Consider the following 27,040-nt stretch of genomic DNA (forward strand, 5'->3'; position numbering starts at 1 on the left):
AGCCAGGTCTATAATTCTGGGCTCCTGGAAAGACCTTCCACTAATAATACTCATGGTTACAATGATGACGGTAACAGCTCTTATTTACTGAAGAGTTTAGGAGCAGACATTGCATTGAGGGTTTTACATGTTACCCCGTTTAATCCTCTCAACAACTTACAAGGTAGCAGTTCTCTTATTAACCCACTTTACACACGGGGTGCAGAGGGGTTAAGGCACCAAAGTCAAACACTTTGTTGGAAGCACAAGCAGGACAGGAACCTAAATCCAGCTAAAAGTTTCTGCTCTTGACCATTATACTTAACTATCCCTAAACTATATTGCTTCCAAACAAGGCAGAAAGGCTACTTTCAACTAAAGTATAAACCAGCAAGTTTCGACCATGAGGTAATTTTTCATATATACTACCTTTTCCTATCAAGATACAAAGATAATCAGCACTTTGGGATATAAAGAACAAAATTATTTTGACTTTAAGGAGAAAGAAGACTCAAGACTCTCCAGCCTGGAAAAGAGAACTGAACAGAGACCCAGACTTGCAAATTAGGGGCTAAAGCCAAAACCAAGTCTCTTTGGGATTTCTGTCCAGGCCTTGCACCTTCAGCATGTCACATATTTTCAAGGAGTTCATTCTAAGTGCACAGTGGTGCTGCTAGGCTCAGTGAATGATTTCAGAAATCAGTATTTACCAAATCTTGGAGTTTCCACTAAAATTATCACTGTGCCAGACACAAAACCACAAGTTTAAGCATATAAATTGCTATATTCAGTTTTAGGAAACTTGTTTTTGATGAAAATACAAGCACCTGGCTTTCCTAAGTAATGTCACATTTATATTCTCAGATGCCACATGCAGCCATATCTCTGGAAGATACTGTTTTCTCTAACTGGCAAAACCAGGACATCTCTTTGTATGCACACACCTGCTCTGTTGCAACATTCACTTCCTTTCACTGCCACAGCCAAACCACAGATTAGAGCTACAAGTTTAGCTCAAGATCAATAACCATCACAGATCTGCAACTCTAGAAGGGGCTCCTGCAGTGGGCCTGGCTCTAGCTGGTGCCCTGGGACCCAACATGAGTCACTTAATCTCTCTTAATCATAAAACGAAGGGCAGCAGATAATGCTTACTAACTGCTTATCAGATGCCAGGCACTGTGCTAAAGCCACTAAACTTGAGCTAACTCATCTAATTGTCACAATACCTAAGGTAGGTGCCCTCATCATACCCTGCCTAAAGATGGACAAAGTGAGGCTTAAAAAAGTTACCCAAAGTCACACAACCATGACATTGCACAAACAGAATTCAAACACAGGTTTCTCAGACTTTAGAGCCCAAGCTCTTAACTCTCACCCTTGGTGTCTTTCTGCTTTCCTCATTCACAAAGCAAGGGTAAGAATACCTGTCATTTCCTTGCAGAGACAGTATTCTGCAAATTGTCCTTAACATCATTCTGACTATTCTTCCAGTCTGAGGGGTGAACTGTTACAAATTCTCCCAGACAGACCAACCAATCAGCTGAGTACTCAGTACTGGACTAAGGATGAAGGGAACATAACAGACAGAACATCCCTGCCGCGAAGGACTTTGCAATCCAGCCAATACCAATTGAAGCTATAATCTCTCTCTCAGATATTTTGATCATTGATCCACAGTCAGAAGTGTATTTCTATTATGGCCTGGGAGGGATGCACCTACACACAGCCTTACTGTGTGTCATACACTGTTATTTTTCACTGTTCTATTACATTTAAAAATGTATCAACCCACTAAATCAATTCTGTGACTGTGGATTGTGATTAACAGTTTGAAAAGCCCCAACTCTAGCCCCATTTTAGCAAAAACTTTAAAACAAAACAAAAACAAAATGTCAGGAAGTTCTTCCTCAGACCTAGTTTAAGTTTCTTGGGCTATCAGGTTAATAAGATTTGTATCGCTGGATATGTCCTCAGGGGCAGATGCACCAGCATATCCGATTTGTGAAGGGTGTAAAAAGCGGACTCCTGCAGGCCCACATTCAAATGCTGACTCTCCGGCATGTCAGCTATGTGACTTCTCCAGATCTTGGTCTATAAAACAGAAGATAATTCCACTCACCCCTCTGGCTTGTTACAAGGGACCTACCTGGTACTGGTTCTGTCTTTCTCAGCAGAGGGGCTGTGGGCCTCGGGGGAAGGGAAACAAGTCTGGTCATGTGGCATGACAAGTTTACGCAACAGAGGACCTGGCAGTAGCCAATTCCGCCCCTAGGCCTGCTACCATGTTAAGTGATTAGAAATCCTTCAAATATTTTATGTAGGCATCCACTGTATTCCACATGGAAGTACAATACATAAGATGCCTAAGATATAACAGGGCACAGGCCAAGTCTCTGCCATTGCAGAGCTTGCTGTTAAGCTGGGCAGGTGGCCAGGTAAACAGGTAACTGTAACTGACTGCACCAGGTGGTATAACAGAAGTCTGGGAGTCTGGTGAGAGTGTCTCATGCAGGGAAGTCTAGTCCTTGATCCCATTTGCAATTCCCTCAGCGTCAAAAACCACACCTTGCAAACTTCTAATTTATAACGCATAAAGACTTAAAAACCACTGCCACCACACTGAGGACAAAAATTCTTGTCTGTAGCCACAGCAATAAGAGGGCTATCAACTCCAGTTCTATCTCCCCTACGAGACGCTAAGTTCCTTGAGACCTGAAGTAAGAGAATTGCTCAAGATCACACAGCAAATAAACAAAATTGGAAACCCCGAAGATCAAAAATTGCAGGTCACTTTGCTGGTTCCTGTGGAATTTCCCCTATACTTGTCTAGGCTCAAACATAAAAACTAATGTGGAAAGGAGAGAGAGGGGAAGGGAAAAAAGGTCTGTCATTAAGTGACCAAAAATGTAAGAGCTGGCCAAGCACGGTGGCTCATGCCTGTAATCCCAGCACTTTGGGAGGCCGAGGTAGGAGGATTGCCTGTCCCAGCTACTCAGGAGAATTGCCTGAGCCCAGGAGATGAGCTGTGATCACGCCACTGCACTCCAGCCTGGGTTACAGAGTGAGACCCTGTCTCAAAAAAAAAACAAAAAGTAAGACTTACCCACTAGACGTTGATTAGGTCTTTTAAGAGGTGAGCCCACACCGGGCATAGTGGCTCATGCCTGTAATCCCAGCACTCTGGGAGGCCAAGGCAGGTGGATTGCTTGAGCTCAGGAGTTCAAGACCAGCCTGGGCAACATGGCAAAACCCTATCTCTACCAAGAATATAAAAAATTAGCTGGATGTGGTGGCACGTGCCTGTACAAGTCCCAGCTATTCGGGAGGCAGAGACAAGAGAATCACCTGAGCCTGGGAGGTGGAGGTTGCAGTGAGCTGAGATCATGCCACTGCACTCCAGCCTGGGCAACGGAGCAAGACCCCACAAGAAATGAGACCAGAAAACCTCAAATTTAGTTTTTTTAAGTCTTTTAAAGATAATTATACAATCAGTGAAAGTGTGTGTGCTAAAAGTGCTGACACGTCCAATATGTACATTTAAAATACCCCGCTTTCTAAAAATCGTATTTTGGCCTTTCCTCATTTTTAACTGGGCATTTCTGAGAGGCTGTGCGGTTAACATGGACTTCCTTAGTTTTGGTTTCCAGTAAATGAAGCAAATATCAGCACCCCGTTCCAAAACCAAAAAGAATGAGAAAATCTTGGAAAGATTCTAGCTGAAATAGGGGTTTTAAGCTTCATCCTCTCCCTCCTGTTTTGGGGGAAGAAGTGTGCAGGGAAGATCTGTTACTAATGCCCTTCAGGGGAGGGGGGTTTCTCAGGCCTCAGCCTCTGTAGCTGAGATCCGTGTTTTCTTCAAGCCATCCTGGTTGAAAAATAAAAACAAGCAATTACAACACATTGAGCCCTGGGTGATCTCACATACACTGTCTCATATATATCTTACCACAGCCTCTTTATAGGACACAGACTCAGAAAGGTTCAGTAACCAGCTCAGGCTCACAAAGCCAGGAAATGGCTGGGAGGGAACCTAGGATGGGCCCACACATTTCTGACGGAGAAGAGAACCCCACTGTGTACGCGAGCCCCAGGACATTTGAAGAGGACATTCTTCCACTTTCGGAACACAAGCTGATTTTAAACAGACACCTCCTCGGTTGTGTTTTATGAAACTTACAGGGGAAGCTATGGTATAGAAGTATGCTACCTAAGAGTGACTTCCCTTAAGAATCTCCATCTGTAAAATGGAGATGATGACGACTCCCTGGGAGCACTGGACAAGACTTTCTGGGCAAAGTCCTGAAAACTCTGACACTCAACAAACACAAATGACCTGGAGCAGCAGCATTACTGCCAGGCCCCTGGATTGGCCCCTTATGGTGACAAACTGAAGAGAAAGGCAAAACACACACTCCCCGCTACAAAAGTGTTTAGTCCTCCAAAATGCAGGGAAGGCACGGAGTACTGACGATGAGGAATGGTGGGTTAACCGCTGGTGCACACAGAGGAAGTGGTGCATCCAATGCGGTCCCCACCTATGTTAACTCACAGATCTCTCCTGCTTACTGCACTCATCCAAGGTCTTGGGCAAGGACCCACAGAAAAATAGTGAAACAGGAAAACATCCAACAAAGGGTATAAACTCAGAATTCTGTGATCCAGTCATACCAGAGTGACATCATAAAACATAACTCCAGTTCCACAAAGACAGATGCTTCCCTGGGTTGGGCAGCCCACATCTCCAACACCCACAGCTGGCCTCTACTCAGAGGAAGGTTGCAGAGGAAGGCCCAGAAGGAAGTGGGCCAAGGAGCCACTACTGTACTGCCACTCCCAGCTGTGGCCAGAACACCCTCTCCCAGGTTCCTGATGCCACTTCCAACTGTGGCCAGAACACCTTCTCCCAGGGCTCCTGAGACCACTGTGCTATGCAGCAAAAGGCCACACTCTGATCAGAAGATCTTACGTTTGAATCTCAAGCCCTGCTACTTACACACTGGGTCTGTCAGCAAATTACTGCACCACTGATTGTCAGGTTTTTTCCTTTGTAAAATGGAGAAAATAATAACCACGTTCTGAGCTTGTTGTGAGGATTAAATGAGATAATGTGAATAAAAGGCAAGGCACACAGCAATTGAAGCTATTATCCAACTTGAAGCAGAGGCCAGCTAATATTGGGTAAAAATTAAATTTGATTCCTTGAAAGAAAAAAGTTCCATAAAGTTAGTGAGGATCAGCAATTTTCAGAAAATTTAAGGAAGTGAGGTGGAAAAATTCCACTCTCCCCTTTCCTAAAGGGTTTTGAAGCCCACCCACTCCTGGCTCTCCTGCAGGAATAGAGAACTGCAGTGTCTCCAGACTCTTCCCACTTTATAAATACACCCTACGACCAACCAGAGAGTGCTTGCTGCCAAGCTCCTGCGCAAACACGACCAACAGGATTGGATCCGGAAATTAAATGTCCATGCAGCCCAGTCATACTCAGTTCAAAATAGATATCTGTGACCTACTTTGTCTTCGAGTACCATTCTCAAAGCCAAAAAACAAGACAGGGCTGCTGACTTCAGCAGAGCCCTGCATGGGCCCCTGCTTTCCTGTCAGATGAAACGTGCACTACAACAGTGATGACTCAAGAAATTATCTCAGGATAGCTGGACAGAAACCCCAGCTTGGAAAGAGCTGATTCAAACAGTTGTAAAAAAGCAAAAAGTCACAAGTCCTGCCAACAGTTTATCCTGACTATCCCCAATAATCCATCTTCATCCACTTGGACTGAGGGTTACACCTCTCATGACAGGGACTTCTCAAGCTGTCTATCCCTAACACTCATTGGTTTGAGTATACATATCTTCCTATAAAACAAGGGATTCTGCCTACTGTACCTTAATGTTCTACAAAGCATCAAGCACAGAAAAGGTCCAATGAAGAGCAAGCACCACCCAAGGGAGTGCTCCCCTCCCCTCCCCAGGGGCAGACCACTGGGTTCCAGCCCACTCACACGCTTGGCTGCTCAAGATTAGAGAACAGAAACAGACAAACATTTCCTAAAAAAAAAAAAACTAGGAAGACAGACAAGACCAGGGAAAGTTGCTGTGTACTTTCAACCACCACAGAGTTACAGAATGATCTCCTAAATTACAACTCATTTCACCAAAGAGATGAGAGTTTTGGGGAGAGTGAATCCAAGGAATTTGGCAGGGACAAATTCCAGTGAAATCCTAGAGCATTCAGCACTAGGCAGTACAATACTAGGTAGACAATGGAACATTATACTTCACCAGCAAAGTGATGGTACAGGAAACAAGCTGGTGCCAAAAACAAAACGAAATAAAGCAAACCTGCTGCTCTTCACATCCGCATCCATCCGCCTCACATCTCCAAGGTCAGCCCCACTCTTCTCACGCACCATTGTACACTCAAAATTCTCATCAGAGAAACTTCCTTGAGAGCCCTGTAGTTTCCTTAGCACTTTTTCCCCACATCATGACATTTAATCATCACCACCATCCTGGGAGGCAGGTAGAACAGGCATTTTTATCACTCACTGAGAAATGAGGAAATTGAAGCCAAAGTATGTCTACCACACGGCACAATCAGGACTAAAGTACAGACTAATTCCCAAGTTCAATGTGTGTTCTCCAAAATAACCCAAACCTGACAAGGCCACATATCTGAGCTCTAGGCCACTGCCCTTTCCACTGCACTGCTGAGGACCTTCTAGAGACAGAATTCCGACACACAACCCTCTCAGCACAGCAGCCCACTCTTCAACCTTCTCGAGACAACAGAGCTCACAAACCAACCTTGGCATCCACCTACAGGCAGCACCTGCATCAGCCACACATCCTAAGTCGGGCTGACCACCACCTCGCTGGCAAACACACACAATCCAACCCCTAGAGTTTCAAAAAAGAGACGTACGCTAGCAAATGGCTTTCTACAGTCAAATGGTGGGCAGAGGCAGGAAAGTGATCAAGGACTCCAACTGTTATATACCACAGATCCCAGGAACCTGGGACCTTTCTGAGTATGTCAGTTCAGGCTTCAAATCCTGCCTCTGAAGCTGACTAGCTCTGTGACTTTGGGCAAGTAGCTTTGTTTCTGTAAGTCTCAGCGTCCTCATTTATCACATAAGGGGTCCCCCCCAAAAAAAGATCTCTCAGGGGATGTGGTTAAGGCCACAAAACTATACACTTAAAAATAGTTGAAAAGGCAATTTTTTTCCTTGAGACATGGTCTCACTGTCACCCAGGCTGGAGTGCAGGGACATGATCACAGCTCACTGCAACTTCAGCCTCTTGGGCTCAAGTGATCTTCCCAACTCAGCCTCTTAAGTAGCTGGGACTACAGGCACACACCACCACGCATAACTAATTTTTTAAAAAATTTTTTGTAGAGGTGGGATCTCACTATGTCGTCCAGGCTGGTCTCCAACTCCTAGGCTCAAGTGATCCTCCTGCCTCAGTCTCCCAAAAGGCTGGGATTATAGGCATGAGACACCACAACCAGCCTAAAAAAGCAATTTTTATGTATATTTTACCACAATAACAAAAATTAGGTTAATATTTGTTTGCTTTTAAGAAACAGGGTGGGTTTTGCTATGTAGCCCAGGCTGGTCTCAAACTCCTGGGTTCAGGTGATCTTCCCAACTCAGCTTCCTGAGTAGCTGGGCCTATAGGTACAAGTCACCACACCCAGTATATTTTGTTTTTTTAAAATAGGAATGTCATAGCTTCACAGTGAGAATTAAATAAGATACTATAATGGCAAGTTCTTGCATTGTCTGGCACATACTAAATCCTAATAGCTGTTTATTATTCATCATAATTTTAATAGTTATAAAGACAGTACATGCTCAATGTAAAAAAAAAAATGCTTAAAAAACCCTCCTATAATATGAAAATCCAGAGATGACCACTAAAATAAAGTACTTTATGGTCTTTTTACTACACATAGATATTTCTTAACAAATTTGGAATGTAATTGATTTAAAATTTTTATGATCCATTCTTTTCTGCCTTACTTATAAATACAAAAACTTCTCACAACATCATCCAGAAATAAAAAGCCTTTGTTCAAGGAAAGGATAAAAAGTTGTGTGAAACTTGAGAAAAGAACAAGGAGATCAGGTTGAGCAACTGGAGACACCCGCCTCCAGAGCCAGAATGGAGATTTAGCCAAATCCTCCACCACCTGCTCGTCTCTGCCTCCAAGTTGACCCAGAAAGCAAGAACTCTGGGGGTCTGGCCAGACGGGCCATCAGGGAGCGCCAGGGCTGAAGCACGTTGAGTTCTGGGGAAGCCCTGTATTTGTCAGGCTGGCTGGGACAAAAAGTTCATGTTCCCTGTGCCTACCCTCCAGGAGCTGCCACTGTGACCAGGGAGACAGGTGCAAGGGGCTGCCCAGAGTGGGTGGAGAGGTGAAGGGAGACCCCCATGCCAATCATTTCATCCAACCCTCCAGGTTAAAGATGAGAGAACTGAGGCCCAGGGAGGCAAGTAACTTATCGAAGGCAGCAGTGATGAAATCAGAACTTAATGTTCCAGTCCCAATTTGGATACCAGAAGACCAACTTCTCAGGGTTCTAAGTGAAATCGCAGCTTGCCGCCTACTCAAGAGCCCAGCAAAGATGTCAGGGCCCACATCCAATACATCCTGTCCATCAACAAGTACGTATTTACTAGATGCTGGGGGCATGTCAGCGGAGACAAAAGCCACCCCTGGGCATAGGACAAAGAGGCTGTCTTATGGGAGGGGAACACATGGAGCCCTGTCTGGCTCTCACTCTTGGGCAAGGCCTTTCTGTTCCAACTATAACAAGGAAGCAAAGCCTGCCTCCACAGATTCTGAAGAAACGCTACCTGAGTCAAAACTTCCTGTAGCACTCTGGCAGAGAAAGGCTGTGCAATTTAAAAGGCAGTTCCTCTAAGGAAGCTCTTTTGATGTGCTAAGGAAAGAACACCCTAAAAATAACTTCTGGAATTACACACTCACAAAACGCATTTGTAACACTCACTTTTCTAGCTAGGAATCGTCTTCACAACTTTCATTTTGGAGGGGTGTGTTTTGTTTGGGAGGAAGGAGGGGCCCCAAAGGCAACTCCTGAAACACTACAGAAGAGCAGCTGCTCCTGGCACTGGAGAATCCTATTTCCATCTCAACTTACACATAATTATCTTCTAAAGTGATGCTCCCCAGAGGGGTCACAATGACATCGGCCTCCCAGATAACCTCCCCACGCAGGCTGCTTCTGGCACTATCTTGGTAAGTGGAGGCAGGAGAGTCTGAAATCAGGCCCCCTCATAGCCCACTTCCCCAGAGCCCTCATTACACAAGGGCCAGGCCCCTTCCTTTGGAGGCAAAAAGGAAATTAAATGTCAACCAGATAAGGATATTTCCCTTTAACTCCAAGGCCAAGGAATCTGAAGTAGTGATTCCCCCAGTAACTGGGCAAACTGAACCGGCACAGGCCACAGACCAGCAGGCCAGGCCTGCTGAGGGCCAGCCTCCACCTGGAGTTCCTTCTTCTTTTTAAATGACCAATACTCAGATTGCAGACTGAAGTGTTTTTATGACAAATAAGAACACCAATGTGTGAACACTTTGTAAGCCAGTAACAAGGCTGGCAGCAGAGGGCCCTGGGCCTGCGTACCAAGACCACACAGCCATCTACTCACTGTCTCCAAAGGTCTTCTTGGATGTTCCTGCCTGTCCTACGTTTTCAAGGCCAAATGTGGCCTGCTGACCAGGGGAACTGACTCAACTCTTTTCACAGCATAGTGATTTTATACACAGAAGAATCCTGGAAGCACAGAAGAATCCACATAGCTTGCACACTGACCTCAGCATTTTCTAAATCTACCCAGGTTAAAGACCACCTGAATGGCAGGCATGGCGTTCACCAGGCAGGCCCAGGGCTTAAGGGGTCGTGGGGAGAAGAGCCCACCAGTTCACATGTGTGAGGCCCTGCAGCTCACAGCAGGGCAGCTATGCACACAATTTCCTAGCAATTCCTACCACCACAGCCTTGTCTGTTTGCTCTCTCTTCTTCGTGTTTGTGGTTTATGTGTCGGTGGGTGGGTAGGTAAAAAGCATACAGAAAGGAAAGGGTGGTGGATCAAGGGTCAGCACAGCACTAACATTTTTTAAAAACCTGCCTAGAAACAGTTGCTGCAAAATATCTAGGCACACACACAGCTCAACTACATCCATCTGAACTTAGAAAAGTCCTCAGTGAGCTGGCCCACACTACCTGCTTTCATTCATGCTCACAGGCAAAACAGTGGCTCCCATCTTACTAGAGCAAAGGCCACAGTCCATGCAAAGAAGGACCTCTTGATCCTCATCCTCTTCTTTACTCCCAACCTCTCCCTTTCCTCCCCTGACACAATGGACTCAAATTGTACTGTCCCTACACTTGAGGGCCTCTGCCTGTGCTGTCCCCTTCACACAGGATCCTCTTCCTCCACACAGCAGCTCCTCCCTCTCTCCCCCTTCTCCAGCCCGAAGTGCACACATTCCTTCCAGCAAAGCCCTCCTTGACCACCTCACCTTCCCCTCTGCTGCAGGACTCTTCCAGCTTTTCAGCAGTCACCAATATCTCACATACCACCTGGACAGAACAGAGCCCCAAAAAACTCATGTCCACTTGGAACCTCAGAATACGAGCTTATTTAGAAATAGGGTCTTTGCAGATACAATATTTTAAGATGAGTGTGATGGTTAATTTCATGTGTCAACTTGACTGGGCCATGGGTGCCCAGACTTTTGGCCAAAGATTATTCCTTATATGTCTGTGAGGGTGTTTTCTGGATACAATTAACATTTGAATGGGTAGACTGAATAAAGCAGAGTGCCTTCCCTCATCTGGGTGGACTTCATCTAATCAAATGAAGATCTGAACAGAACAAACAGCCTGAGTAAGAGGGAACTCCTCTTGCAGTGTATGTAAGCTTGAGCTAGGACATTGGTCTTTTCTGCCTTTGGACTGACCTGAACTGAGAAACTGGCTCTTCTTGGGTCTCAGGCCTGCTGGCTTTTGGACTAGAACTGACACCATTGGCTCTCCTGGGTCTCAAGGCCTCAGTACCTGGATTGAACTGACACCATTGGCTCTCTGGGGTCTCAAACTTGCTGACTGCAGCTCTTAGGACTTCTTAACCTTCATAACCACGTGAGCCAACACCTTATAATGAATCTCTTTATATACATACACATGACCCTATTGGTTCTGTTTCTCTGGAGAACTCTAACACAATGAGGTCATACTGGTGCATAGTGATGTACAGACAGGTAACATTAATATATTGTACACTTAAAAATGGTTAAGACGGTAAATTTTATGGGGTTTTTTGCCACAGTTGAAAAAAAGGCAGTTGTGAAAGGAAAATAAATCTTGGGGCCCCCAAATCACTAAGCTAAAGGGAAAAGTCAAGCTGAGAACAGCTTAGGGCTAACCTGCCTCCCTTTCTATTCAAAGTCGCCCCTCTGCTCACTGAGATAAATGCATATCTGCTTGCTTCCTTTGGAGAGACTAATCAGAAACTCAAAAGAATGCAACCATTTGTCTCTTATCTACCTATAAGCTGGAAGCCCCTGCCCCATTTCGAGTTGTCCCACCTTTCTGGACCAAACCAATGTTCATCTTACATACACTGATTGTCTCATGCCTCCCTAAAATGTATAAAACCAAGCTGTGCTCAGACCCCCCTTGGGCACATGTCATCAGGACCTTCTGAGGCTGTGTCACAGGTGCATGTCACAGGCGCATGTCAAAATAAACTTCTAAACTGATTGAGACCTGTCTCAGATATTCAGAGTTCACATAGTCATACTAGATTAGGGTGGGCCCTAATCCAATGACTAGTGTCCTTATAAGAAAACAGAGACACAGACTGTAATGGTTAATTTTAGATGTCAACTTGACTGAACTAAAAGATATCCAGAAAGCTAGTAAAGTACTACATCATCTGGATGTTTCCAGAACAGACTGGCATTTGAATCAGTCAGCTGAGTAAGAAAGACCTGCACCAGCACATCCTGCCCCCAAACCCCCAGGTTCTCAGGTCTTCAACCTCAAACTGAGACTTACACCATCAGCTTTCCTAGTTCTGAGGCTTTTGGACTTGGACGGAGTCCCACTGCCAGCCTTCCTTGTTCTCCAGCCTGCAGATGGCCTGTGACAGGACTTCTCAGCCTCCAAAATCATGTGAGCCAATTCCCCTAATAAATCCCCTCTCATCTATCTGTCTATGTCCTATTGGTTCTGTCTCTCTGGAGCACCCTGATTCATATACAGACACAGGGGAACGCCACGAGACAGCAGAGGCAGAGACTGAAGCTATGCTCCCACAAGCCAAGAATACCAAGGACAGCCAGCAACCACCAGAAGCTGGAAGGGAGGCATGGAACAGACTCCCCTCAGAGCCCCCAGAACCAAGGGAAAACATACTCCTGCTGTTTAAGCCACTCAGTTTCTGGCACTTTGTTACAGCGGCCCTGGGAACCTAATAAACATGTCATGTATTTTAATCACTATCGTCTGTCATCCTCACTAGAAAATAGGCCCCATGAGAACAGGATTTTGGCTCCTTCTGTTCGGTGTAAAATCCCCAACACCTAGAACAGTGTATTTCCTGAATGAATTCTGAGTGAAGGAGGATAAGCTTAAAGGCAGGCAGGGGTGCTATACTAATCCCAGAGGGCCAAACAGAGAGGCAAATGTTCTCACTTCAGAGACATGAGAGCCAGGGAAAGACTGAATTGGATCTTGCTCATTTATTCGATAAATAATACTGACTGCCACACCAGTCCCCAGGAGAGCTGCTCCATGCAGGAAAAACTAACGACATACATGGTATGGTGGGAAACAGGGAGCAGGATCCAGTCTTTGTCCTCCCCTTGATTACAGGTGACCAGGGGAATGAAACCAGCAGACATCAACCTGTGGCTGGCACTGCAGGAATAGAAGAATATGCATATCTCAACCTCATCTCACAAGAACCTTGGGAGAAGTAAACGGCAGATCTTTGTAAAGTGCCTAACACCATGTCTCTTTCCTGCATCCGGCTATAAGCAACGCACGGCAGTGCAGGGAAGAAGGGAAAGAAATCTCAACTCCCCAGAGCACAGAGAGCTGGGCCTACTTGTGCTCTGTCCTGGCCAGCTGTGTAGCTTGAGGCAGACACTTTGGCTTTGAGGGCCTCACTCAGCCACCTCGAAATAAAGGGTAGAAGTTGCACTAGCAATCCCCTAGCCCTCAGTCTATCTAAAAAAAGGGAAAAGGCCTCTGCGTGTGGGGCTCTGGTGTGCACAAAGGAGGGGTTTCTGCAGGAGCAATGGTATTGGAAGAGAACATCCCAACTCAGCTCTCCTGCCGCCCCTAAGGCCTCCACCCAAGCCTCCCACCTTCATCCCTTTTAATTCCCATAGCCCCCACCCTCATCTGCCCCAACAGCTACTAATCTCCTGACCTCTTCTCTTTAATATTACCAGATTAAGTCTACTTATGTAATATGCAAATGTAATATGTAGTCACTCATTTTAAAACAGTTATTAGCCGGGTGTGGTGGCTCACGCCTATAATCCCAACACTTTCGGAGGCCAAGGTGGGCAGATCACTTGAGGTCAAGGGTTCAAGACCAGCCTGGCCAACAAATACAGTGAAACCCCATCTCTACTAAAAATACAAAAATTAGCCAGGTGTGGTGGCACACACCTGTAATTCCAGCTACTAGGGAGGCTGAGGCAGGAGAATTGCTTGAACCTGGGAGGCAGAGGTTGCAATGAGCTAAGATCGCGGCACTGTACTCCAGCCTGAGCGACAAAACGAGACTCCGTCTCAAAAAAAAAAAATAAAAAAAAAAAAATATATATATATATATAGAGAGAGAGAGAGATCCATATATATATGGAAAAGGGAACACAAATAGGTGGAGTTACTTAAAATTACCAAGTACTAATTAGGTAATACGCTGAGAGATTTATAAACATTATTCTTTTAATCTTCACAACAACTCTGTAAGGCAGGTACTAATTATTATTCCTAACTTACAGGGAAAAGCTGAGGCCCAGGGAGATAGCTGCTCAAGTCACACACCCTTAAGGTGCTGAATGGGAGCTGAGTCCAGTGTGGCTCAACTCTGCAGTCCCTTCGTCTCCCAAGGGTTCCCCCTCCATCACTCCTGCTCTCTGCCCCTTTGAGCAATAGGTAAAGGACTCTGTGGTCCAGTAAGCCAGGGCTTTCTGAAGCCCACTGTGTCCACTGGGCAGCCCAGCCTGCAGGGAGGGCCCCGGGATCAGCCTATTCATGGAAGTCACCAGACGCCTTCTCTACCAGCCCATTGTGCCACAACCCTCAAACACCTTCTAAGAAGTCATCACTTCTCCCCAGAGCATCCTGCTAAGGGTCAAAGCACCACAATATTCCCATAGCAAGCCAGGAAAGGGGGAATAATCACACACAACTAGAAGAAAAGATCTGCTTTACCCCACATTCCTAGAGGCTTTTCCAGAAGCAACAGTGCCTGATTTTCCAGCACACAATCTTTAAGTGTCTTCCCAGTGCCGCTCCCCAGTCTCCAATCCACGCCTCAGCAGCACAGGACAGACTGATCTTAATACTTACGGACCCTTGATTACTCAGATGAAAGGTTTGGAGAAATACTCTGGCAAGTTACACCAAAATTAAAATGTCCTATTACCATACCTAGCATCCGGGAGAAATAAAGAATGTGAAACCAGGAGCTCTTGCTTCCAGGTACCATGATGCCACCACTGGTGGCATGACGCTCACACCAGCCTGAGCTGAGCCATGGTCCTTGAGGGTTTGGTTCCCTCCTCTTCTATAGTTGCTACGCACCCACCACTTTTAATGTCTACAATCTCAGCAATAAGAATCAAGAAGCCAAATGACCGGCTCTCATTGCTAGGGGCTTAAGCAGAGGTAGTCGAGCCAGCATCGCTGTGATGGTGTTGTTGGAGAGCGAGCAGTTCCTGATGGAGCTGACCAGACTCTTCTAGAAGTGCCAGACGTCGGGCAGCATCTATATCACCTTAAAGAAGTATGACGGTCAAACCAAACCCATTCCAAAGAAAGGTACTGTGGAGGGCTTTGAGCCTGCAGACAACAAGTGTCTGTTAAGAGCTACCGATGGGAAAAAGATGATCAGCACTGTGGTGGGCTCCAAAGAAGTGAGTAAGTTTCAGATGGCTTATTCAAACCTCCTGAGAGCTAACATGGATGGGCTGAAGAGAGACAAAAAGAACAAAACTAAGAAGACCAAAGTAGCTGCAGCAGCAGCAGCAGCAGCAGGAGCACCTGCCGCAGTAGCAACAGCAGCAACAGCAGCAGCAACAGCAGCACAGTAAAAGGCATACATTTCCTGCTTTCACCAATTAACCACTGAATTGCTATTTTTTCCTTTTGGCCACATAGCTAGGTTTCTGGTTCCCCCACAGTAGGTGTTTTCACCTAAGATTAGGGTCCTTTTGGAAAAAATAGTTGCAGTGTTTATAGGATAGTTGTGGTAAGAATCTAGTTTATTTTGCATTTGGATAATTGGTCTGTGCTGCACGGTTATACACTCCTGGATTATAGATTAAAAGTCTCTGTAGACATCTCTGTGAAGAGCAAGCTATCACTAAACATGTCTGTTTATCAAAAAAAAAAAAAAAAGCCAAATGATGAGGTTCACAACCTCACCAATAATAAACGAAATGCCTACTGAACAATGATCCATTTCTTTCACCCAGGAAAATGGCAGCCCATACACTACTGGTAACAAGAACCAGCACATCTCTTGAGAGCATAGTATGGGTACTGCTGTAACATTTTAAATGAATTTAACATTTGACATGCCAATTCTACTCCTAGAGAAACATGTGCATACTAATATGTATGAATGAAGATATAATAGCAAAACTAATGAGTTAGTTTATATGTCTATCAATAGGGGACCAATTCATAAATTATGACAAACCTACACTGGAAAATATTTTGTAGGCAAATAAAAGAACAGAGAAGAGCTACATGCATGAAAAGCTCTCGAAGATATACTATGTGAAAAAAGCAGTATGATGCAATCAGATTTATGCTTCTAAAAGAAGGAAAACCATAGCGTATTTGTGTATACAGGCTGACAGTTTGAGGACACGGATCCAACTGCTAACACTGGTTATCTCTGAGGACCTGGAGGAGGTGGCACCTGGGGAGGGGTGCTGGGTGAAGGGGAATGTGATGAGTCTGCTGTGTCCTTCTGCACTATTTAAATGCGAGGGCAGGCTGCAGGAGAATACATCTGCATATTACTTATATGATTTCAGAAAAAAAGCACCTAAACTGATTAAAAAACCACCACCACCACCAAAACAAGCTACTTATGCTGATGTGGAATTGCTGCACCAATTTGAACAGGTTTCTATGCTGCACTTCCAGGTCTTCCCAAGACTGACAAAGTTCAAGCCAATTTCTGCGGTACTGATGACAGACTGAATTGGGACTAACAGGGAAGAAGGAAAATGTGGGATGCAAGGAAAATGTCTGTAAAAGCTCTGTGGAAGCTGCAAACCAGTCCTACCCTGAACCTACCCATCACCAAAACTCACTAGTTCTGGGGCCTTCCTCCCTTTCATCCCCATAGGATGAGAAATAAGCCAAAACCAGAATCAAGAGAGAATTCCCTTTCCCACGGCAGAGGGAGGCCTCCACTGTCACCAACAGAGCTGCTCCCAGGCAAAGCCAAAGAAACGGCCTGGCCAAACTCCACCTTCCTGACAAAGGCACCATGTGCCAGGCTCCTGGGATTGCAGGGACAGCCAAGACTGGCAGCCCTGAAGCCCACTCATTCGAGTCCCTCCACTTAGGCAAACAGCCCAGGAATCTTTTCACATTCACTACTGAAATCCAAACTGAACCAGTATACAAATCAGGTGGTTCTGCCAACAAAACAGGAACAAAATGGAAAAAAAGGTGATAAATCAATGATATCCTGGCTAAATATATACTTATTCTTCCTGCTTGCAGGGACACTGCTATAGATTTAAACATTTGATAAATATCTTTTTTGCTTCCCAGTAATAATTAAAGCAAACACACCCAAACACGCACCTAAACATGAAGCAAAAAGAACGAGAAAAGGGCTTTGCTCAGGACATAATGTTCAAGAGGTAGGCATGACAGCTCATATCCACAGGCAGAAATGCTCTTCTCCCATTAAAACGTGTACCTGTCTGGCACGGGCTCTTACCCCACAAAAGAAACTAACTGGACACTCTAGGGGACTGCCGAGAAGTGCCCTCAGAACAAGGAGAAGAGGTTCCCTCTTTGAGGGAAAGGTGTAAACATCAAGCAGAAAGTGGGTGAGCAGACTCTTGCATGGAGTGACTCACCGACAGAGACAGCTTGTGGCTGGAGATGCTGGGAGCAGGCAGGTCCAACAGAGGTAACCTGGCTTCCTCCTAGCAGCGAGAACACAGCCCAAATAAAGCCAGAATCTGACCACCTGACCTCCGGCCTGACCAGAGCCAGCACAAACTCTCAGAAGGGCAGGGATGTTGCACAATTTGGAAAAACGGAAGCCCAAAAGCAAGTTTATTACCACGTCTGGCACTGACTAGGGGAGAGGGCACAAAACCAGTATATTCCTGACATGGCAACAGTGAGTCCTACCAATGACAGGACATACAGACCCCAGTCAACCATCTCCTTGGGCTCTGACGCCCGCTCCCCTGAGCATGGCTTGGCGCCCCACAGAGACTGCACCCGTCAGAGGAGGCTGGCCTCAACTCCTCTTGGGGCTGGCCATTATGTTCACTGCCACTCCTGCTTCCCAGTCAACCCTTGCAAGTTTGGTGACCACAAGTTAACCCCATCTAGGGCAGATCAACTCTTATGGAACAGCCAAAACTGAGGACCAAACCCCAGTGGGTCCCCTGTGCCACCAGAGAAGAGGGGTATGCAGACAACACCCCAGGAAGGCGTCTTCCCTTCCACACTTCTAACCTTGACTGCTCAAACTAGCATTTCCCAAAATGCAGTCTGAGGAATCCAACTTCCATCCTCTGCGATGCTCCTGGAAAGTTAGGAATCATACGGCTGGGGGGCACAGAGAAGGGAAGGCCCTTTCGGACTGTGCTCAGCCACCTTTCTCTAGCTGTTAGCAGAGACCAAAGGAGGTACTTTTGGTTTCTGCAGAGATTGCTTTTAACCTGTACATAGTCAGCATCTCCAACACCCATCCCTGGGGCATCAGACCTGAAATGGAAAGGGATGTTGCAATTCTAGTATCCAAAGGCACTAAGCTCTATGGATTCCAACAAGTCCCCTCTTCTCTGCCACCACTGCCACTGTCTTAATGTCTTCCGTTCAGGCCCTCATCATCTCTCAGATATTACTTTAATGAACTAGTTTCTCTACTTCTAATTTCTACTTGCTTCCCTTCAAAACTCCAGACAGCCACCGAGATACCTTTCTAGAATACAGACCTGACCCTCTCTGCCTATAGGACTAAGTCCCAACCCTGGCACAGCATGCAAGGCCCCTGCCTGCCTTTCCAGCTGGAAGCATGGGCTTTGGAGTCCTACAGATCATTACAGTGACACTTAGATTAACCACTTGCTGGCTATGTGAACACACATGTATTTCTGCACCCATTTCCACATCTATGTGTTGGGAATAGCATGATCAGCATCCCAGAGCTACTGTGAGGACCGAATCCAAGTTCTAAAGAGCCTAGATCTCACCAACCTAGCTCCAGGGTCCTCTCTCTTTCCCACCTTGCTATACCAGCTCTTCATAATGATTGAGAATTGACTCAAGGGTAAAAAAAAAATACATGCAAGATCTAAAAATGAAGGGTCATAAATTTAAAAATTAGGCCACCACAATGTGAAAGAAACCAAAATTAACTCATTATCAAAATAATGTGGGAGGACAGAAAGAACAGGAAGAGAAGGAAAACATTACATTTAGGAAGAAAATATAGTCTCTGTGATGTTTTGAGGCTCATTTGCTCCAAAGATTTAGGAAGATGACATTCCAAAAGCTCACAAAGATGACACTTCTACTTTTTAAAAACTATTTCCTAATTATTATCTTCAGAGAACTAAGAAGTACTTTCATAGACTGAATGTTAATAAAATTCTCAGAGGAAATTCTGGCATCAGTCACAACAAACACCCTCTTGGAATTTCATTTCCTTTCAGCATACAATTTACTATGGAAACTCATTTGTGATGCCACCACAACCAGTCAAAATCTGCCTGGAGCACAAAAACTTCAAAGTCCCAAAAGAGGGCCTTAAAGGACTAGATGGAAACTGGTCCCATATTTAGCCAAATTCTGCATCTAACAGAAATTTCCCCCACACCAAACTCTAGCTTTGACCATCAGCCAGCCCACTCCTCCCTCTAGCTGCCCTACACTATAGGCTCTTCCAGGGCCCCCCTCCAGCTAGAACCCCCTGAATTCTTTATCTTTTCCCTGTCCAACAAAATTAATTTAAAAAAAAAAAAAAAAAAGGAAGAAGGCCACAAAATGGGCAAAGGGAAACCAGCCACATCCATTTTCAACTTTCTATCAAAGACCTGTCCTTTCTGGCTTACAATTTTTTCAATTCCCTTGGACAAGACAATCACAGGCCCTGGAATATTCATTGCGCGTGCTGGGGCTTAGGGTGGGAAGGCAAAAAGGCTAGAAGAATCATTGATAAGTACAAAAAGTACTTTAAGCCTTTTCCCCCTGAGGACAACTGCTGAAAGACTTACTCAATCCCATTGACCCAAGTACCTGTGTGCAAGGGAAAGGAGTGGACGCCAACCTTTACTCAGAACCCACTGCAATTAGCGGGTACATTTCATTGAATGTAAGACAGACAGTATTATCCTGATTTTACACACGTGGAAACCAGGCTCAGAGAGGTCAGGCAGCAGGTTCAGTATTTACACCCAGGCCTGCCAGACTCCCAAGACGCTTGAACTTACCACTTCACCACACTGCTTCCAGAGTCCACAAGTGCTTATGTTAAAATGTGCTGGGTTAGGGAGCCCGTTATAGTTTACTTGTTGCTCTTCACATACAGTATCTCATTTAACTAGCACAACCCTGTAGGATAGCTGAGAATTCCTTTTCCACTGTTAACAAAATGGTACATGGATTGAAAGATCATCAGTAACTTATGCATGACAGCTGTACCAGAGTCTCTTGGCTTTGTTTTCTCTCCTGTAAAATGATGCTCACTCCTACCTCACAATGCCTGCTCAATGGCAGGGGCTCAAATGGTGACGATTATGATTTTTATTAATACTTCTCAAAGTAAAATTTATACACACACAAACACTAGATATTTTAAAGACTCAACCTAATTAATCAAGCCTTTACTTGTTGGAGAAGATATTATTTTTAACACTACCTCATCTGGTCTGAAAAGGAGTTTAAAAAAATTTTTGGAAATAATTGTGTAATAATAAAATACCACTACCTCAAACTCAGAGATAACCACTAACTGCAGCTTCCAAAAAGCTGACAAAAAAGGATTACTGAAAATGATGTGGTCAAACCTAATATGGATTTTGAAAGCTACTAATGGACAAGAACAAGAACATTCAGTTATGATAAAATACACACACACAAAAAATTCCTCTCCTTCCAGCACCATGGCTTGATCATTAATGTGTGGTGTGACCCTGGCCAAGTCATTTCAATGCTGTGATGGCCCTCAGTATCCAAAATGTCAAGGCCAGCTTATGACCAGGAAGTTCTAGTGAGAAGTTTCCCAGGGGGTCTAGGGGACAGGAGCGGGGTGGAGGGGACACAGATGATTGCCTGGAGCAATTTTTAATGTGCTGCATCTAATGCACTGCTTGCCTTTTACTACACTCATTTGAAAAGAAATGAGAAGTCTGGACATGCCAGAGGCAAGAGGAACCAGCTCACCACTTCTCAAGCCAGAATGGAAAAGATGGCAGAAGCACAGTTGTACAAGGACCCCAGCATCAGTCAGACGGAAGGAAACCTATAATATTATGCAATGAGAGACCCTGAGGATGTTCTTCAGACAAACCCCAGCAGGACCAATCCAACTCCAAGCTTGAGCGTCCACTCCAAGCTTGAAGGTTAAAAAATAAGAAAAAGTTCGGGTCCACAGGTGAAATACACATTTTCTAAGCACAATGAGCAACTTTATAGTAGACAGCTGGACAACCAAGTACACTAACTGCAAGCATAAGAACAGTATTCATGTTGTAAATCTAGTATCAACTACTATTAGTTTTTTGTTGTTTTGCTTTTTGCAGTATTTCTTGCTTCTCATATTTTCTTTTAAATCTAACCTCATTTCTTTATAAGAACAGGCTGAGGCTTATTTTGTGTGGCTGATCCAGCCTTACAAGAAAAAAGATTTCACTGTGTCCCTCAGAAACCTACTCCTGTCTACTGTCGAGCTCCCTCTTTATACCCCATGTGACAGATAAGAAAACAGAAGTCCAGAGAGGGCAAGTGACTCATCCAAGGTCAAACTTCTTGCTAACACATCTAGGACGAGAATAAGGGCTCAAGAAGCCCACTATGGGTCTCTTGCTGTATCACTGCTGCAAATGACCAGGCATACTGGTGTCGAATACAAAGTTTATTTGTAAAGGGAAAAAAAAAAAAGCCAACATGAGTCATCTGCATTGTCAACGGGCTCCACATAGGTTGTTCTAATAAAGCATCCAGCACCTCCAGAACCACTTGTTTCTGAAAGCATCAACCTACGCAGACACTAGCAGGCCGTGTCTTCCACCCTTGCCACCCTCGAAGCTGTGAGCAGATGCGCTGTTGGGCTCTGGGGACCTAGAGGTGTCACTTAAAGAGTAAGGGAGCCTGGAGCTTGGCAGTACTGACTGGAGGAGCGGATGGGTGGGTGTATGAGGACATGGGAGTGTTTTCTGACAGCTCCCGGAGATAGTCGTGATACCATGCAGCCTAATCCCACTCATCTTGGAACACCCCAAACATCTCATCCGCTCAGCTGTCCCTCCTCAACTTCCTCAGGGCAAAAGCACTGCAGTCTGAGGTGAATCTGGCCGCTGGGGAGGGGCGGTAGTCGGCCCCGGCGGCAGAGGAAGCAACGCTCAGCTCCCTCCTCCACCCACCCCGTACAGGAACTCCCCACTGGGTCTTCAGATGCCATAGGCGTCCCCAGCTCAGAGCCTGCCCCCGGTCTCAGGGTCGGCCCCGACAGAACGGAGGAGGAGGAAGGCTCTATCCCGCCCCCGCCTCACCTCTACTCCGCGACCCCCAGGCTCCGACCCTTCTCACCCGCAAGGCCCCCCCGCCGGACTCTTGTCCACTCCCAGAGACCCTGAGCGCACCCCTTTCTCGGCGTCCTCAAAGGACCCGCGTCTCCTGCCTTCCCGTACGGGGCCCTCCCGGCGCCCCGGCCCGAGCCCTTTGCACTGCGTCCCCTGGCCCCTGAGTCCGCCCCGCACCCGCACTTCCCGCCCGGCCCCGCGGGCTCGCGGTCCGCCCCAACTTTTCCCAGCCCCGGCCCCGCAGCAACCGGGATGCAGCGTCTCGAGCCGCGACGGGCTGGCGAGCTCGAGTCCCTCGGGCCCCCAACCCCGCCCGCCCGAGTTGCGCTCGGGACCCGCCGGGCGCCCGGGCCTGGGTCGGCAGCACTGCGCGGAGGCGGAGCCGGTGTGGCGGGAACCGCGCTGTCCCGGCGCCGCACCCCCGCCCGTTGCCCGGTGCCCCCCGCCCGCCCGCCGGCTCGCCCGCCCCGCCGCCACCGCGCCGCTCCCAGCCCACCTGCCCGCGGGCGCCGCCGCCGCCGCCGCCACCACTGCCGGGAATACGTGGCAGTGGCCGCCGCCGCTTGCGCTCCCCGCCTCGCTTCTCCTCTCGGCGCCCGCGCGGGCGGCTCTGGCGCGCCGGACCGCAGCGCCAGGCGCCCTCTGCCGCCGGGAAGCCGAATCCTCCCGTCCTAACCCTAACTCGCTGGCTGCCCCCGCCCGGGCCTCGGCTCCCGCCCCCTCTTCCCTGTCCCCGGCTCAGACTGCCGCTTCCGAGCGACCTGGGTTCTCGCCCGGCCTGCTGCTGCCGCTGCCTCCAGGAAGTTCGCCCTGACCACCTCTGCAGGCTCAGCGCGCTTCCTCCGGCTCCCGCGCAGCGGGTGCTTAAGTCACCCCCTTGTTGATATATTTCCTGCTTCTTTGAACGCCTCGCCCGTGAGATAGCAGAATCGGGAAGGGGATAGTTGGGGGCAAACGCTATGTCTGTTGTGTTCACCATCCTCTCCTCCAGGGCAAGGTTAGCGCCCTGTCTGGAATACTGAAGTGCGCAATAAATACTTGTGAAGAGAACAAATGAGTAAATGAATGAGTTGAGATTTTTACCGCTGTCTACCCAAGTAGGCTTTGAAACCTCAAGCGGACAGAGATCCTGACCTGGATTTTTTTTTTGTAAATTACACGTGCATACGTGTGCGCAGCTCAGCATAAATAAATGAGATTTACAATTCCCCACCTCGGACCAGCGCCAAATCCGCAAGAGGCCCACAGCTAAATGTTATTCAGGGCTTTTGGTCAAACACATTTAGGTTTGAGATCTACCTCTTAAAAGCTGGGCAATCGCAGGAAAGCTCATCTCCCTGGGCCACAGTTAACACGTGTATAAATTAAGAATAATAAAACCTACTTCATAGAGTTGCGAGAATTGAGATGGTGCACTGTAAAGCTCTTTACACAGCCCCGATGTGTGCGGTGGTGTGTAAATGGTAGTTATTGTTGTGTTACTACTGATGCAGTAGCTGATTTTAAAAACTATCTTCAAAATGTAAAATATTGACTACCTTTTCACCTGAGGACAAACCTTAAAACCTTTATATGTGTGGTATTGTCACCTGCTCAGCAAGGCCAGCCCTGGGAGAAGGCCACTCCTGTAACCTCTTCCCTCCACCGGTAAAAATTAACAAGTCTTGGGTTTTTTAATTCTGTTTTGAAGAACTGTGGAACCCACTCTTCTGCAGGGTTTCCACCTGAATTTCTGTGGCTAATCTCTTAATTAACAAGTTTTTATTTTAGGGATGTCAAAAACAGGGAGCCCTTTGAAAGCACCTGCAGTCTACTGGCTCTTCCCGTTTTCTTCCTGACCCTCTCTCGAACAACTTGAGGCTTTTTTTCATTTTTACAGGAAGTGTCCCTGCTGCATACAAAAGGCAGCAATGCAGTAGAGTGGGATCAGAGGGGACTGGGCTGCATACACCTTGGGCTTTCTGCACCTCAGTCCCCTCAATGGTAAACTGTGGAGAATAAGACCTTGTCACACTGGGAGATAATTCATGATCCGGTCTGTGAAGGAAATACCTGAAACACAAAGATATTTAATAAAAGGCAACTATTGATCAGTTTATTTAGCAAGTATTTAAGGAGTATCTTTTTAGTGTTCTATGTGCTGAAAGAGTGAGGGCAACTCACATGTGTGAGGTAAGTTTCCTGCCTTCAAAGGAGTTTGAGCTGTAGCTCCACGCGAGGACAAAGGGATTGGGAGCATAGGGGATGCAGCTAAATATGAAAGTAGCAAGCCTCAAGGTTTAAATTGGGGCAATGGTACTGCCGTGTGAATTGCTTTAATTCATTATCATTGTAAATGCCATTTTCCTCTAAATATTATGTACATAACTTCCCAAGGCCACTGCTAAAAATTAATGAATAATTTTATGAGGTAAGCAGAGCCACTGATGTAGGACTCAGTCCCTTAATAAGGTGACTCCACATGCTCCCTTGTAGTAGTAATAACATAGATATTGTGTCTTTGTGAAAGTGCCATCCTTGGCTGGGCATGGTGGCTCACCCCTGTAATCCCTGCACTTTGGGACGCCGAGGCAGGTGGATCACCTGAGGTCAGGAGTTCGGGACCAACCTGGCCAACATGATGAACCCCATCTCTACTAAAAATACAAAAAATAGCTGGGCGTGGTGGCAGGCACCTGTAATCTCAGCTACTTGGAAGGCCTGAGGCAGGAGAATCACCTGAACCCAGGAGGCGGAGGCTGCAGTGAGCTGAGATCGTGCCACTGCACTCCAGCCTGGGCAACAAGAGCGAAACTCTGTCTCAAAAAAAAAAAAAAAGAGAGAGAGAAAAGAAAAAGAAAGTGCCATCCTTTATAGGTTAGAGTTGCATATCTTGCAATGCAAGTCTCAGAGGAAAAGCTTACACATTTTACACTGATGGCTTCTAATGAATCACCCCTACCGAGTTGTCCTTCTGTAGCTCCCTCCCACATTGACCCTGGAGTTGGCCTTGTGACTTGCTTTAGCCACTGGGACATGAACAAATATGACACAAACAGGAGCCTTCAATGTGCACTTGTGCCTTGCTCCTTGCTTTCTTGAAATGCTACCCTGAGACTGCCATGAAGAAACCTGGTCCAACCTCCGTGAAGAGGAAAGACCCTGAGAAGAGAAAGCCTTGCCGTCCCAGCTATGCAGCCCACCAGCTCTCAGCCACATGAGTGAGCTCCAGGGAAAGCCAGCCAAAAATAATCCAGCCAACCCAGGAATTGTGAGAAATAAAGTGGTGGTTGTTTCAAATCACTAAGTGTTGGGGTGGTTTGTTATACAGTAATAGATAACTGACATACAGATCACTCATAGGCACTCCTACAGTTACAAGTTCTAGATGAAATTCACCCAAGAATCAGTACTCCCGCTAGTGTTTTCTGTTATGAAGCATTCAGTTGAAGTCACTAAATCTAAGCTTAGCAGAGCATCACATTTCATGTAAATACCCTCTTTCAAAGTTCTTCATTGAATTGGTTACTGAGCCTAGTACTGTTTAAAATCCTTTTGCAGTCAACATTAACAATGGGCTGGCAAAATCAGGTTGTAAGCTGCCAAAAGCTTTAAACGTTAGAACTCCCTGGAACATCAACAGCAGGTATCATAGAGGTTGGGTGTGTTTATCTCTCCCACTTGATTGTAAGCTCCTTAATGACAATTACATTTAGTGGCATAGTTTTATCATAGATCACGAAACATCAGAGAGGAAGTTAGAGATCATCTAACCCACCATCTCATTTTACAGATGAGAAAACTGGGGCTAAGAGAAATCATCAGAGCCTTACAAATATCCAAGGTCCTGGAGCTGGCTCAGAGCAGAACTGGGATGACCAATTCACAGTTCTTTACGCTGTTAGTTGAACTCTTCTGTTTTTCCTTTGTGACATTTGTTGCTATTTAAAATATTCTTCCCATGCTCAAAATATGTCTGTAACTTTCCTATGTGCTGGTGATAAAATCTAAACTATTATATATGGCCCCATGAGGTCTGGTGCAGCTTGCCCCTCCAGAGATACTGGTACCGTTCTGCCCCTCACTCAGCACACTTTGCCCAGCTGGCTTTCTTTCTGTTCCCCAAACCAGCAAGCCCTTCTCCACTTCACAGAAAGCCCTTTCCACAGACTGTTCCTTCCATTGACGTGCTCTTTCCCAAACTCTTCACTTTGCTAAATCCCGGTTTCCAGAACCCATTAGAGTTCTGTGGTACATTATTTGGGAAATAATGTAAACAAAAAAATTTGGTGGACCTAGAGGTAGCTCTCAGTCTCTTCAGCCAAGTTTTGGAAAGCTCAAAGACCAAAGAGCTCAGGAATCTTATGGAGATTTGATTCCTAACAGACGCCTTGTTGAGGCTCAACCAGTGGAACAAGCCACTTTGGTTTTTCTGTTTTTGCATCTCTCCACTTAAGACTCCAAACCCTAGAAGAAAGTCAGCCTTAGTTAGTTTGGCCACATGCCTACCCTCAGCCAGAGAAGAACAGGACACCTTGAATGAAAGCCCCCAAACATAATCATCAGGGCGTTGTTACCAAAGAAGGGAAAGTTGATCGAGGATAACAAAACCAGTGAATGTCCACTACATAATCTCTCGGGCTTTGCCTTAAATGTCATCTTCTCAGAGAAGCTTTTCTCTTTTTTTGAGACGGAGTCTCGCTCTGTCGCCCAGGCTGGAGTGCAGTGGCGCAAATCTCGGCTCACTGCAAGCTCCGCCTCCCGGGTTCACGCCATTCTCCTGCCTCAG

At 46.3% G+C, this 27,040-nt stretch overlaps 1 protein-coding gene and 1 pseudogene across 4 annotated transcripts in view; one reads left to right on the plus strand and one right to left on the minus strand.

Moving 5' to 3' along the window:
• Positions 1–22,962, minus strand: part of SMCO4 (single-pass membrane protein with coiled-coil domains 4) — a 65,057-nt gene extending 42,095 nt beyond the window's left edge. The window contains exon 1 of one of the 4 annotated variants that reach the window (XM_055283262.2): positions 22,769–22,962. The gene's annotated coding sequence lies outside the window, so the exon portion shown is untranslated. Of the gene's footprint in view, positions 1–4,531; positions 4,551–22,768 lie in introns of those variants that run through there. The other 3 variants (XM_063642035.1, XM_063642032.1, XM_063642033.1) reach the window with 3 other exon arrangements.
• Positions 14,932–15,658, plus strand: LOC129484766 (signal recognition particle 14 kDa protein-like; annotated as a pseudogene).
• Positions 22,963–27,040: the final 4,078 nt, after the last annotated feature.

The sequence above is a fragment of the Symphalangus syndactylus genome, chromosome 6, assembly GCF_028878055.3.
Source record: "Symphalangus syndactylus isolate Jambi chromosome 6, NHGRI_mSymSyn1-v2.1_pri, whole genome shotgun sequence".
NCBI classification, from domain to species: Eukaryota; Metazoa; Chordata; class Mammalia; order Primates; family Hylobatidae; genus Symphalangus; species Symphalangus syndactylus.